This window comes from Parasteatoda tepidariorum, chromosome 4, assembly GCF_043381705.1.
Source record: "Parasteatoda tepidariorum isolate YZ-2023 chromosome 4, CAS_Ptep_4.0, whole genome shotgun sequence".
Taxonomy (NCBI): Eukaryota; Metazoa; Arthropoda; class Arachnida; order Araneae; family Theridiidae; genus Parasteatoda; species Parasteatoda tepidariorum.
In genome coordinates, this window is record NC_092207.1 from 19,739,216 (window position 1) to 19,752,802 (window position 13,587).

Sequence of the window (13,587 nt, forward strand, 5' to 3'; positions counted from 1 at the left end):
AACAAGCACATTTTTAGAAGGTTATTAAAACCATGAAGGTACTTTCAAGTCATCACCTCCAGAAATATGTTCTTCCTTGACATTTTAATGGAAACCAAGAATGAATGCAAGCTTTTAAGTGATATTTCAAACTTTAAGTGAAGTGTACATCTATCAGAATGAGTCATAGTCTAGTCAAATGTTAATAATTTTGCAAAAGTATTTAAACCTCTGAATGTTACGACGCTGAGCAAAGTTGCAGGGAATTTTTCAAGCTAAACGTCATTTCCCAATGGAAAGATCCGAGCTGGAATCGGTTCTGTTGCAATAAAACAATCAGGGTCTACCATTTGAATTAAAGCGCATTAACTATAGGAAGGTCCAAGAGTACGTTTGAAGGTTTAAACTATAAAATCTCAAGTTTACTATTCCTCTAAGAATGAGTGAAATGACAACACTTGATGAAGTTGATCCTTCGAAAATGATTCGGCGTTTTCAATGTATTGGCTTATAAGCCTTCGTCAAGTAGAAGAGGGCAGATAGCACAATAGGAGAGACAGCACCAAGTATTAACGCCTAACTCCAACATCTCAATGTATTGTGCAATTTTTAGTTACAGTCACAAGACATGGTTAATCACAGAGCTGGTGTCGATTCTTCCAGTTTTCACATCACAGAAAAGATGCATCACAGAAAAGCTATAAAATATCCACCCGGTCAGCCATGTAGACCAATTTTTGAGTCAAACTCGTTTCGTTAATTTTTTTTCTCACTTTTGCACTTTAAAAATTTGAAACATTGGATTCAAACTAATTAACAATGGTTTGCAGTAGGAAACCTTAAGAACTAATAAAGAATTAGATTTTGCTATTGCTCGGGGTGAAAAAAAATCCATCATCATATCGCCACTATAAATCCGAACTGTCAGCAGAGAGAGTGGCAAGTTCGTGTTCCAAAGTCACTGAATAACTTCAGTGCTCTTAAGTAAAAAGCAAAGATGCACTTTCGTTACATTGGCGATCGAAATGGGATACCGGTGGCTAAAGTAGAACTCTCTACCTATGCAGTGTTTCCCAAAGTGTGGTACGCGTATCAACAGGGTACGGGAACAGTTCAGCTGGGGTACGCGTTCTTATATCTTGCAACAAACGAGAATTTCAAAAAATTTTAATTTAAAATCAAAGCTAGCCTTGAAAATTTACGATTACGTATTTTTCTATTGGCAATTTTTTTGCAGAGTTAACTATTAATTTGTTATTCGCTTATGAGGGATGAAGATTTCCACAGACTTTGGGAAACAACTTAGGTTTATCCAAGTCTAAATGAATAACTTAACAACCATGTTAGTCCTAGTTAAGCCTTATTTATATACACCACACTGATTATATACATCACATTAAGCCTAATTTATATACATTAGCTGAGGCTAAATGATGAACGCGTTCATTATGAGTCTAACCGCCTATATCTTGTGCCTAACCACCTTGTTAGGCTTAGCTAAGCCCAAATGATTAGTCTAACCACCATGTTAGGCGAGGCTAAGCCTAAATCGAGACTCTAATTACCTTGGTTGTCCTAGTTACGCCAAAATTACTTAACTAGCTGCCATGTTAGGCTTAGCTTAAAGACCAAATGATGAAAGCGATCACTATGTTAGGCTTAATTACGTCTACTTCATGACCCTAACCACAGTTTTAGTCTTAGCTTAGATGTGTTTAACTTCCATGTTAGGCTTAGCTAGGCCTAAAGGACATGTTTAACCTCCATGTTAGGCTTAGCTAGGCCTAAAGTGCTCGCTTAACTACCATGTTAGGCTTAGCTAGGCCTAAAGGACTCGTTTAACCGACATGTTAGGCTTAGCTAGGCCTAAAGAACTCGTTTAACCACCATGTTAGGCTTAGCTAGGCCTAAAGGACTCGTTAAACCACCATGCTAGGCTTAGCTGGGCCTAAAGGGCTCGTTTAACCACCATGTTAGGCTTAGCTAGGCCTAAAGAGCTCGCTTAACTACCATGCTAGGCTTAACTGGGCCTAAAGGACTCGTTTAACCACCATGTTAGGCTTAGCTAGGCCTAAAGGGCTCGTTTAACCACCATGTTAGGCTTAACTAGGCCTAAAGGGCTCGTTTAACCACTATGTTAGGCTTAGTTAAGCCTAAATGATAGAACTAACTGTGACGAAATTAACTGTTCAATAAACAAGAAATCAATCACTGCAGTAAAACCTTTAATTTTTAACTAAAGACTAAAATTCAACATAACAAGTAGCATAATTAAGAGTGAAATAAGCCAACCAACAGTATTCTTAGAAATAGACAACAAATAAAAATTATCAAGTTCATATAAGATACATGGCTTTCTTTTCATTAGAAGTTCACCTGGCAGAAGCTAGAGTTCTTGACTAGAGGTGTCCGTGTAGTGGCACTGTCCTTCCGTTAAACACTGTGAAACATTAAGGTAGCAAGTTCGATCTCCCTCGTAACTCCAGATGTCTTCCTTAATTTGTATGATATGTCCTTCGATTTGACTTGGACTTATAAGCCATTCGAGTGTTCAAGGTCACAGACTTATTTATAAGTAAAATAAAGTTCAATATAAATCTTTTAACGAAATATATTTAGCAATCGAATAACATCTTACATTTAAACTTTAGTTTATTCGTGGAACGTTCTCGAGGTACGTAGGTTGGTACTTTATTCACGTCACACTAGAGCTGTCCAATGGGCTATTGGCGGCGGTATGGGAAACATCCCTGAGGATGATTCGAAGACATGCCATCGCAATTTTTGACCCTCTGCAGAGAAGATGGCTCTCCTGCTTTGGTAACCTGGTGACCTACGCGTGAAGTTGAGCACTTTACGGAAGAACAGTTTAACGTGGACCTATACAGCACACCCTCGGTCCCTATGTAGGATGATCAAAGTGGTCACCCACCCGCTTACTGACAACAGTCACTGATGCTTGACTTCGGTGTTCTACTAGGAACCGTGTTTCTACGATCAGTTTAATGCGGAATGGAACATTCTCAAAGTTATTCCTCATTGGTGTATGGGACGTTCTTGCGATTCTCGAATTCGGGCCATCGCTTAAAATGCTCGAAAGGAATTCAATTTTTTATAAATTTGGTGGTTTGAGCAGTAGGTAATCGAGTTTTGGTTGGCCAAATTCCTGGTATATATCACCGAACGTGCGGTGTTAAATGTTCTGATCCGACGATGTAGATGAGTTATCTCAGTACTTGAATCAAATCTGTCAGGTAGCTTTCAATATGTTGCTATAGAGCTGGTTCTACTTCAGTTAGTTACTTGTAATATTAATCGTTTGTAAATGCTAAGGTCCTTTTGGGGAATAAATTCCAATCATTTTTGTTGTTTTCAATTGATCAACTAGGTTGACAATGACAAACGTATCTGAAATGAAAAAAAAAAGTTTTTAATTTTACATGAAAAACAAACATGTCATTTTATTTCTTCCAAATGCATACAACTGTAAAATGATATCTTAAACTCAACTCACAATATATTCATTTATATTTTTATATTAAATGTCATGCAATAAACTAGAAGGTTTATTGTTGTTGTTGTTCATTTACGTCGCACTAGAGCTGCACAATGGGCTATTGGCGACGGTCTGGGAAACATCCCTGAGGATGATCCGAAGACATGCCATCACAATTTTGATCCTCTGCAGAGGGGATGGCACCCTTGCTTCGGTAGTCCGACGACCTGCACGCGAAGTCGAGCACTTTACGATAGAACAGTTTAACGAGGGCCAATACCGCACACCCTCGGTCCCTACGCAGACTGATCCAAGTGGTCACCCACTCGCACACTGACCACAGCCAGTGATGCTTGACTTCGGTGATCTGCTGGGAACCGTGTCTTAACGATCAGTCCACTGCGGGACCTAGAAGGTTTACAGGAAACTTTCTGTTTTATTTGAAAAGTCCATTTTGGTATACAATATAATATTATTTATGAAACTAAAGGAAAAAAACAAGCATAATTTTTACAAATTGTATTTATTCTTTGCTAAACGGAAAGAAATCTTAGAAATAAACGATTTTTAAAACTTGGGATTTCAATACGGTGCAAAGTTGAACCACATTATTGTGCAAATCTTTGCACTTGATTTGATAACATTACGGTCCAGCTTGATCGGATTAACGTTTCAATCTTACACCTTATTCTGGTTGCAGCAAAGTTGCTCATCAGTGTAGTTAATTATATCGATATTATAGTTCAATGTTGAGCGATTTTTCTTAGAGTGCGGTGAAAAGTTTCGCACGATTTGTTGAACAGGAAGTGTGGTGAGAAGATGGGTGTTTACTATCTAAATTACCCACATAATTGTGGATAATGAGCAGAGCAAGTATGCACCAATACTGTATTCGAATCATCATTGAAGAGGTATGAGTTTGGTGTAAATAGCTTTAATTTAACCCAAGACTCGGAGTTAAAGGAAAGTTTCAAAAAAAGGGAATTCAGGAGATTCTTCCAAATTTGTGTAGTTCAAGGCTATTTCTCAAAGATATGAGATAACTATATTGACTGATTAATATCCAAATTTTATAACTATTGCTAGTTTGTAACAGTTGTTCATAATTGTTAAGTTTTGTCCAGAGTTTGTCAATTCCCTTCTATGCTAAGTATGAAAATGGCGCAAAATGTCACCATTAAAAAAAAGCCTTATGTTAATGAAATGAAACGTATTTGTGATCTAGTTTTTTAATACAATCGAGTCACGTAAAGACGAAATTGAAGGGTAGCAAAAATAATTTTATGTTAACTGATATTTGTATTTATAACTGTCGTTGAACAGCAGACCGAAGTTTTAGGGTTACGACTACTAATATTCAACTCCATAGCCTTGCAATTTTGAACCCAATCAAGAAGACAAGGGTAATGGGAGAAATTTATTCAGATCGAAATTATTATCAAGCATTGGGGGATATTTGGCTCCGTGAAGGACTTTTAAATGGAACTAACCCACTTTTGCGTTACATGGAGAGTAGGACCACGAGAACCTCCCACGGTTAGCCTGACGGCAAGGGGACACTAATCCATGATCCGTCTACCACTGAGGATTTTTCACGTCAGCATTGTGGTCGGTGCAAGCCGGATTCATATCGACTAGCCGTCGTTGCGATTCGAACCCGGGTCACCATATTGGAAGGCAAACACACTATCTCCTGAGCCACCGTGGCTCCGATATTTGTATTAATCGATAAAATAGCAAAAGGCATTTAGAATGATTTTTTTTAACCGTAGAAAGACTACTGGCAGGTATTCTGTACTTTGATGCATTCGCAAATTTTTTAACTCATTACTAACATATTATTTAAAAGAACTCTACCTAGTTTCCAAAATAGAACATTCCCCCCCCCCCCTATATTAACAGCTAGAGCTCCAATACATGCACAATATTACTAACATCACATAAAATAAAGTCCACCTAGTTTCCAAATTAAGATATTTTTCCCCACTTATATTCACAGCTATATCTACAATGCACACACTATATTACTGACATCACATAAAATATAGTCCACCTAGTTTCCAAATTAAGATATTTTTTTCCATCTACAATCATAGCTATGGCGACAATGCATATACTATATTGCTAACATCACATAAAATATAGTCCCCCTAGTTTACAAACTAACATATTTTTTCCCCACTTACATTCATAGTTAGAGCTCCAATACAACTAAAATCAACAACCAAAAGAAACGCTCACAAAAGAATTAGCACATCAGCAAGCAAAAGAATGCAATTACTTTATCTACTTTTCCTAGGGTAACTACCTAGGTCGGTGCCTCCTGACGTGCTCAATTAATGAATTCACCAATTGCACATTTATGTAGTAAACTAACGTTCAATTGCAAGAAAAAATGCTTTTTTTTTACTTGCCCAGTTTGAGAAAAGCAATAATTTTTTTTGATGAAGGTCATTTTAAAGGTCACAATGAGTTTTACATACAGTATTTCTTTCGTGTTAAACGGGAGAAATTTGTTTTAATGTTCGTATAAAACTATGGAATTATTATGATTCCCAAAGATAACATGATAGAGAAAGTGTGAATTCGTATTCAGGGAAAATTCATGTGTAGCGTTTTCGTCTTAACGAGGTTCAACTGTTTTTTGAAAAGTTACACCTACACTAAGTTTTTTTAACTCAAAAAAATATGCAAAAATTGAGAAAGATTAATTTATTTTAATCATATTTACCCTTGTCAAAAAAATAGCCAATTCGGTGATTATTCAGAAATTTTTAATTTTTTAAAAACATTACAATTTTTAAAAATCAAAATTTCGGTGACTATTTATAAAGTTAAATTTTTTTATATATTAAAAAAAAATATTAAGCAAGTTAGAAATCGCTAAAAAATTCATAACACTATTCGCTAAAATTTATTGTTTCATATAACAACAAAGTCTTCGAAGAACACTGGTTGAGAAAGTGTTGGAAATAAGCGTGTCCAAAAATGGCGACAGATAGTTTGAACTTGGTGTTTGAGAGTGCGGCCCCATTCGCCATAAGGAAGTCTCTTTATGGCCATCGATTGACACTTATTGAAAAGTGTAATGTCGCGACTAATGTTTTCTCTTTGGAATAAGATTTCGGAAAAATGTTTCTTCCCCTTCTCTCACCTGCTGATCTTCTAAAATTATCATCTCTTTCTCCTTCTTTTCCAGAATGTTTATGTGCATTTGTATATACGCATACATATATATTAAAACTTTCTTTCATTTATTTATTTATTTCACGGGCAGAAAATGGGGAAAATGTACCGAAAATATCCCTAAGAAGGAATGTGACACTGATGACGTCACAAGACATGGAGAGGGGGAAGAAGATTTTAATTATGGAATTAAAAAAAAACCCTTAAAATAATAAATTTTTGACGAAACAAAAATGTCATAGTACATAGTCACAGCATGATGGCTCTGTCGTTAAAGGACTTAGCTGTCCTTGAGAACTGGGGTTAGATTCCAGAAGGTGGCTTGAAGGTCGTACAGTTTCAGATTCATATGCACCATATTATCTGAGAAGTAAAGGCTGTCTGTGAGCAATGCCTGCATTATTCCATTGGTAATGTAATTTTAGAGCCATAACCACCCTGAATCCCTGGCTCACAATGGGCTGTTGCGGGAAAGCTTTAATTGACGTTTTGTTGAAATACGTTCAGCTATAATGATCTTGATGATTTTTTCAATCAATAAATGTCAGTTAGGCCGGGATAGCCTGGGTGGTAGGGTGCTGGGCTCATGTGCAAGAGTTCGTGGGTTCGATCCCTGCTGGCCGAAGACTCTCCGTGTAGTAAAAGATGACTGATGCACGCCAAGACTGTCTAATCACAAAGACTACGGAGTTGATCATTAGTAGTCGTAAACCCGAAATGGGTCGGCTGTTCAACGACGGATATATATAAAAAATATGTCAGTTACGTTATGTTGAATTTATTTAAAATAAAGTTATAAAGAAAATATTTATGATATCAAGTTATTACAAACAATCACTTTGACTAGAAAAGTTGTTTGTTGTTGTTGACGTATGCCTGTTTAGGCAGATGGGATGCAATTGTTCTTGTTTTCCAGTGGCGCCATCTATGGCCAAGAATTCGACTTCTGCCACACCCATACCTCATGCCCGTTTACAGGACGGACCCATTCATACATCCATTCATTCATCCACAGATCATAATTTTGACCTGAATCAGAGAACGATCTATCTCCAAGCCAGTACCCCCAGAGGTTTGATTTTTTGGGAACATGGAGGACTTTTGCGACTCGACAGTTTTAACGTGCATCAGTCACTTTACTACACGGGGAGTCTTCGGCTGGCTGGGTTCGAACCCACGAACTCTCGGACATGGGTCCTGCGCCCTACCGATCAGGCTATCCCAAGCCCGACTAGAAAAGTTAATATTTTTGTAAAAACTTCTTGAAAATAATTTTATTAAAGTTAATATTTCGAAGTCCAAATCACCGAATCACCTCTAAAAGGACATTTCATTCCATTTGGAAGGTGATTACGACACCCCTTTTCCATAAGTTTCTCCAAACATTGTGTGTTGATAAACAATTGATAGAAAAATAGTTATATTTTTCACAAATCTTGCCATAAATCACAGATGAAAATTTATCGATGCAATTCCAATAGATTGTTAATGTGCAAACCATTAAATAGGTTCTACACTTATTGTTGCTCTCATGCTTCTGAGACCCTAATCATATCTAATAGTAATGAGAGAAGAAACAAATCACCGTCATACTCATCCGAAGACTTGGAGAGTGATAAGGAATTGCAAGATTTTTTGGAATCGATAGGTGTTAATTTATTTTGGGTAAAGCGTATTATATAGTAAGAAAAAAAAACTCAACACTTTTGAATGATGGCTTTTGGTCTAATGATCGGATTTTCGCGTTTCAAGACTCAATTTTAATGGTTTGAGAGCATAGCCTTAAATATGATATTTAATTAAGGGGTGACGATATTTAAGTCAAAGTCAGACACAAGACCCACTTTCTTTGAATAAACATACTTTTTTTCTCTCGGGGAATTCTTGACATTTGAAACATGGAGATCAACCACAATTTAGAAAATCTAAGTTTGTTCACCTTTAAAAATCCTTCTGGATCTAGAGCCAGAGGAAGACCTCCAAGCAGATGGCTGGATGACACTGCTGAAGATCTCAAAGTAATAAAGATTAACAACTGGTAAAAAGTCGCCATGGATTGAAGGTTTGGAGGCTGCGCGTGGTTGAGGCAGCCAAGGCCTGCAAGGGGCTGTCGTGCTGAAGAAGAAGAAGTTTGTGCAGAAGAACAGTCGATCAATTTAAATTTTCGATATTCGAATAATCGGGTGTAGCCGCAATCTGGTTTCAATAATTTAGGTAGTTGAAAGTTTGGACCCCTTATTGTTAATCTCAATTTTTTCGTTTTTCGTTATATCTAAAAAACTTTTTGAGTGAATCGAAAATTTTTTTGCTCACGATTACTAAAGTCAGTTAATCCAGAGATAATTCCAAATAAAATAATAATATTTAATAATTAATTAAATTTTTTTATTAATGTAATTAATAGTCAAAAATATTTTAAAAAAAAATAAGATTTGCAAATTTTATCATCAATTTTAATGCAATTACAAATGACAAATAGTGAAAATTTGAACAACATAAGTCGAATTGCTTTCGATAAATCGAATTTAAACTATATAATTTTTTTTAAAAACATAATTTGATGACTGAACTATTCGAACGATTTTGTACAATATTTGTATTTTTAAATTTAAAGTTAAATATGATATAAAATATGTATTCAATTCAAAATTTTTCAATTTTTATTAAATAAACTGATAAAAATTATTATTTACAACAATATTTTTAACTTATTTATTATTGATTATTATTTTTAACTCATTTATTTTGTAAACGATGATTACAACAAGTTTTAATACTCAGCAAATGCAATATTTATCATAAACTTTTCAGTTTTAAAAACTTTACTTCTATATCACTAATAGACAACAATTCTTAATTCCTCTCTCTCTTTCTTTAATCAAGAAAACCATTAAATCTAATTATAAAAAATAAATAGAAGTGCATGTGGGTACATAGAATAAAAAAGGTAACTCAACGGAAGAGGAAAAAAAAGAGAAAACCTACAAAGTGTAAAGCGAAACACGATCACCGTGATTTCCCTTTCAACCAGAAAACTTTACTCCTAAAAAAAAGAAGGGAGGGAATATTTCTTAGTTTTTCCCCCCTCCTATAAGAAAGAAACATGATTCGCATCTAGACGAGGTAAAATCAGACGTCAATTGGTGGCTAGGAATTATTGAATAGGTCTTTAAATTGGGTCGTCACATGGTTTTGTTTTCCTACGTTTAAATGGTAGAAGCAATTTGTCTTATTTCTTTGAAGCAGTTGTGTAAGCGGATAATGTCAGTGCAAAATAACACTGGCAATAAATTGATGAATGCAGTTTAATGAAAATAAAGTGATTAAAAGTTTGGAAAGGTATCTTTGATAGATGGACTTATTTTTTAAAATCTTTCTTTTTTAAATCATCCACATGATACAAACTAACCGGCGATATGAATAATTAAGGAAAAACAGAAATGTATGATTAATGTAAACAAATGTTAAGTTTAATATGACTTGTAAAAAATTATTGTTTAATATTCTATAAATAGGGTGAGACAATTGAATTTAAACATGTGAAATTTTTGGAAATAACAAAAACAGATTGAGTATAAGGCAAGATAAACTCGCAGGAATGCATGAGGGATGGAACGCAAATTAATGATTAAATCACTTAACAGAGTTACATATTGATATTTAAGTTACATTTAAATTAGCTGATCAGTGGTTGTAAAAGCATTGATAATAAATTCCGAATAACCCAATAGGTTCATTGGGTCATACATTTAAAAAAATAGAAAAAATAGCGCCTTAAGAAAACTCGGGGTCATTGGTAAATAACCAATTGGTAAATAACCAATGACGGACAAAAGGAAGAAAATGTTACCAGAAAGGCCAATGGAAAAAAAGGTGGACAGTCCACACTGAACCCCCTAAGAAATTATCGGCTGAAAGAAGAAAATAGCAAGAGATAGTAAAAATAACACGTGACCACAACACTCCCGTGTAAAAGGGGAACAAGGTCAAAAAGGGCTAAAAGGTGAACGCTAATGAATTTCCGTCCAAGAGGCATTAAAAAGTTCACATGCTGTGAGAGAAAAAGAAAAATGTCACAAGGCTAAGGGGACTAAGATATAAAATTTATATTGTTGTTGTTGCTAATTCCCATCTGGTCTGACGGAGTCAGACCAGATCAATAAATCCGCTGACATTTAGGAAGTCCGAAACTAAAAGGGGAGAGGAATGAATGTCGTTCTAATCCAGCCCTAAGCAGTTCAAGATGCGCTCAGGTGATGCCTGGTTTTGTTGGCATTTAGGGCAAAGAGGAAAGATCTTTTGGTTAGCAGAAAATGCGACACTTTTCAGGTGTCCACTGGCCAGTCAGGGTAAGTAAGTGTTGGTCTACCTGTCAACAGGAAGAGATAGAGAGAGTCCTGGTCTTTTTGCTTTATACCAGTAGTGAGTAGGTGGAAGCAGCCACTTTTGTTTGTTCTGGGCCTTTTGCCTTGCGAAAAGTTCAAGGTATGTAAGCTCTGAGGTGGAGGGGTCTGGATGGTCTAGTCCCTTCCTTGCGAGAGTGTCAGCCAACTCGTTGCCGTGGATATCGACGTGGGACGGGATCCATTGAAAGTGGACCTCATGCTGCTGGGAAATGAGCTTTACTTTTTGTAAGATCGGAAAACTGGTTTTATCTCCAATGAGGGCCCAATTTTTGAGGTGTTGAATTGAACTATGGCTGTCAGATAGTATCCAAGTATTTCCAAAGTGCCCTTTACTCAAGATTTTCTCTAGTCCCTCGTCGATTGCAATTAGTTAGCTTCGAAAGATGGAACAAAAATCGGGGTTTCGCTGATGAAGAACGTAGTTCTCTCGAGGTGTTTCAATAAACACTCCACTGCCTGTCTGTCTATCCATTTTACTGCCATCAGAGTATATTTTGATGTCGTTTGGAGGGTTTTTATTGATGAAAATTTATATTTTTAAGTGAAGAGCACAGGGATGCAGCTGCAGAAAAGAGGGGAGAAAACACATAAAACACTATCCTCCACGCAAACTGACCAGAGCAGAAGCACAGGTGTCAGCTGCAGCAGTGCATGATTGAAAAGGAAGAGCAACGGAAAATGCGGTAATGAGCAATTATAAAATAAATTCATATTGCATAATAAAAATACACATTATCAAGCTTGTAATTAAAATATAATAATAATCTGTAAAAGTTAATAATTAATAATAAAGTTGCTGAACATATACATCGTAAATTACACAAATTAATAACAGATTTAAGTTTTATAAATTGAACGCTAATGAAGGTAAGGGCAAAAACCCGTAAAAATATAAGAAATTAAGAGTTAAGAGGCCAAAAGTAAGGCAAATTAAAAAAAAATTAAGGAGAATGTGAGCTTGTGATAAATAACATTATCACACTACACTATCAGAAATTTTTAAATGTGTTGGTCCAAAATAACGCTAAAATATGTTAATACATTAATCACGGTGCCAAGTTGAACCTCATAACTTTGTGAATACATTTGAACAAATGCAAAAATATGGTTCCACGTATCATCTTTTTAAGATTACAACAGTGTTACACGATATTATGATTAACGTCGCCGATATTATGATTAACGTCGCCGATATTATGGTTGAACACAGAACAAATTTTTCGAAGAGGGCAGTGTTTTTTAACATAGTTGTAATACATCCTTTTGATCAAAAATCAAAATTTTAGAATGATAATTGAAAACAAGAAATCCTTTTTTTACTCATACAGATTGTTAATGAAATAATTTTGTTGATGCTGTGAGCGCCAGTCTTGGCGAGTGGTGCCATTTGCTGAGGAGAGTTAAGGCCTGTTTAGACGATCCAATTTCTTGGACAGAGATTGATTGATATTGATGGAAACTTGTTTGAGCTTGGATCGTGTAAACAATCATCCAAGAACTTGGTCCAACTTCTTGGACGATAGTAGAGCATGTTCTACTTTCCATCCAAGTTTTTTCTCCCTTAACCAATCAGCGTCTTAGGTTTTGTGATGTCAACAAGCAGGCAGCAAATTACGTCATTTTGTTGTCTGTTTTGATATATTTTAATCCAAATAAATTGATCTGTTGCGGTTTATTTGTGTTATTATGATTTTATTTGAATTTATTTTGTAATTTTAAACTTATGTAAGTATTATTTTATGATGTTGAATATGAACAATGCGCATGCGCAAGTTTTTCTTTCAACGAATCAGTGACATTCAAGAACTTGGATAGTGTCGACGAATCATCCAATTTCTTGGGCAGAGAAATCCGTCCAATTTCTCGGACTCAAGAAATTGGACCGCGTAAACAGGCCTTTATGTCTGAGAATTGGAAGTGAAAACACTGCCTTGAACATTTTCTCTCTCGGAATTAAACTTTTTTTGTCTGATTGTTATATTTGTTTGTGTTGTGGAAATATGAAAAAGATATAATAAATTATTATTATTCGAACCTGTTATTTCTAACCTGGATAATATACAAGTATATCTCGTCTGTATTTATAATACATTACAGACAAGATACACTCTATAACAAAAAAAAATCGATGCACCAAGAACGCACTAAGACGCGCAAAATCGACGCTCGATCAGGCTGGAATGATGCCGACTGGGGACGTATAGTCTTTAGCGACGAATCCCGCTTCCAACTGTGTCCTGACGATCATCGAAGACGTGTTTGGAGACGCGCAGGGCAGAGGGGGGATCCTGCCTTCACTATTGCACGCCACACCGGCCCTCAATATGGCATTATGGTCTGGGGTGCCATTTCCTTTGACAGCCAGACCCCTTCGGTCGTCGTCATTAGAGGTACACTTAATGCACAGCGGTACGTCGACGACATCCTAAGAACTGTTTTGCTACCGTTCCTTTTGCAGCGCCCTGGGTTGGTTTTTCAGCAGGGCAATGCCCGACCACATACGGCACGTGTTGCTATGAA

General features: G+C 36.0%; 1 long non-coding RNA gene across 1 annotated transcript in view; it reads right to left on the bottom strand.

Annotated features, from left to right (window-relative positions):
- Positions 1-2,187: 2,187 nt before the first annotated feature.
- LOC139425345 (uncharacterized) overlaps positions 2,188-13,587 on the bottom strand; it is a 62,093-nt gene continuing 50,693 nt past the window's right edge. The window contains exon 2 of the long non-coding RNA XR_011636551.1: positions 2,188-3,387. This is a non-coding gene — a long non-coding RNA (uncharacterized lncRNA). The remainder of the gene's footprint in view (positions 3,388-13,587) is intronic.